Below are 2,069 nucleotides of genomic sequence, written 5' to 3'. Positions count from 1 at the left end.
AAAAAAAGGAAATAGTCAGGGAAGACTACCGATCCATGATGCAGACAGAGCTCACAAAATGTACATTGTCCTCTGAAAGCAGGAGTAGGACCAGTCCCCCATCTGCTGAGAGGTAGGTGTGTTGGGGTTGTGGGGTGCACTTTATATCACAAGTCCAGCTCTGACCCAAATCTTTCCTTTGACCAAACTTTTGACAATTTGGTTAAATTTCAACTAATTATTAATATTTGACAGAACTACTTCTCGTAACTCAGGGCATTGAAGTCTGTCCTCTTTCTTTGGCTGTCTTTGCTGAAAATAGCTCTGATGGGAACTGTTCTCCAAGGTCAGTGCAAAGCTTTCCAAGAAAACCCTGGTGTCCAGAGAAAGGGCAGGATTAGCTGTGAAAAATGGATTCAAAGCTCTCATTTTCCTCATAAAGATATATGGGTCAAGGTGGGACTTGTCAGTGTCTCAGACCATTCACTTGACTCCTTTTCCAAGTAGGTCCATCAGACAGACTCTTGACTCTGGTTTTGGTTGATGTTTTTCATTATAGTTGGGGAGCCCAGTTCAAAGAAACTCCAAATTTCCGAAGGCTAGAGTGAAACGCCAAATGTTATTCTGCACAGCACAGCTTACAAAGACCTACTCATTCCCAACAACCCGTTGGGCAGACACGGTTTATACTATCACTCCCATTTCTCCAGAGAGAAAACTGAGACTCAGATAGGGAAAGCATCTTGCCTGAGGCCACACAGCAAGGAAACGGCCGAGAAGGCAGGCCTTCTGAGAGTGAGCCTCAAACTGTCTGCACTATGCCAGGGGTGCCTCCCTTCACACCTTCATTCTAAATGCAAAGCAAGGTGTGGATTTCTGTTACTTCATTAGTGAAGCTCTTCTGGGGAAGGTTCTGTGGAGGAGATGGGATGTGGTGGCTGGAGGTCCCCTTGAATATCTTGGGGATCTCTCCAGGGGGCTCTCTTTCCCATTTCTCCATCCCTTTTGGAAAGCCCCTTGCTAGACCTTCAAGTTGCCCACTACATTGTCTATTCGAGTCTATCAGTGGTCATACATCCTGGCATCCAGAGACCCCTCTGGCACTCAAGTGGGCATAATAAGACTGCCTTGCTTTGAACCATTCACAGACTCCAACTGCCATGTACGGTTTATTGCTGTCTATCATCTTCAGTGACTTGGGGAGGAAGGGTCCTGGCCTCTGCTCTCAATCTCTTCATTGGGCATATGAAATTGTTACCCAACCAAAACTTAGGTCCACTTGCCTGAGTGCAGTAAAGCCTATCTACTGACACTGGGTTGTGGTTAAGGAAAGTGCAGCATTTATTGTAAGGTGTCATACAATGAGTCTGGGACAGTTAATGTTCAAAAGGCCTGAACTCCCCAGTAGGTTTGAACAAAGCATTTTTTTTAATTAAAAAAAAAATTTTTTTCTTATTTTTATTTTTCGGCCATGCTGTGCAGCATGTGGGATCTTAGTTCCCTGACTAGGGATCGAATGATGTCCCTTGCACCGGAAGTGCAGACTGCCAGGGAAGTTCCTTTTTTAACTTTTTATTTTGTGTTGGAGTGTAGTTGATCAACAATATTGTGTTAGATTCAGGTGTATGGCAAAATGATTCAGTTATACATATACATTATCTATTCTTTTTCAAATTCTTTTCCCATTTAGGTTGTTGCATAATATTGGACAAGGTTCCTTGTGCTGTACAGTAAGTCCTTGTTGGTTAAAAATGCAGCAAAATGGGCTTCCTTGGTGGCTCAGTGGTAGAGAATCTGCTGCCAATGCAGGAGATACCGGTTCAATCCTTGGTCCAAAAAGATCCCACGTGCTGTGGAACAACTAAGCCTGTGTGCCCAGGTATTGAACCCATGCTTTAGAGTCCGTGAGCCACAACTACTGAAGCCCATGCATCCTACAGCCGGTGCTGCATGACAAGAGAATCCACTGCAATGAAAGGCCTAGGCGCCACAGCTAAGGAGTAGCCCTCGCTCACCTCAACTAGTAAAAAGCCCAAGCAGCAACAAAGATCAGCACAGCCGAAAATAAATAAATACAGAAATAAAAATTA

The 2,069-nt window shown here is 44.2% G+C and overlaps 1 long non-coding RNA gene across 1 annotated transcript; it reads left to right on the top strand.

Annotated features, from left to right (window-relative positions):
• Nucleotides 1-272: 272 nt before the first annotated feature.
• Nucleotides 273-2,069, top strand: LOC139037129 (uncharacterized). Its single transcript, XR_011489950.1, has 2 exons — nucleotides 273-325; nucleotides 1,670-2,069. It is a non-coding gene; the product is annotated as an uncharacterized lncRNA (long non-coding RNA).

This window comes from Odocoileus virginianus, chromosome 2 (genome assembly GCF_023699985.2).
Source record: "Odocoileus virginianus isolate 20LAN1187 ecotype Illinois chromosome 2, Ovbor_1.2, whole genome shotgun sequence".
Taxonomy (NCBI): domain Eukaryota; kingdom Metazoa; phylum Chordata; class Mammalia; order Artiodactyla; family Cervidae; genus Odocoileus; species Odocoileus virginianus.
Note: the sequence above shows the minus strand (reverse complement) of the source record. Positions and strands in the feature narration are given on the sequence as shown.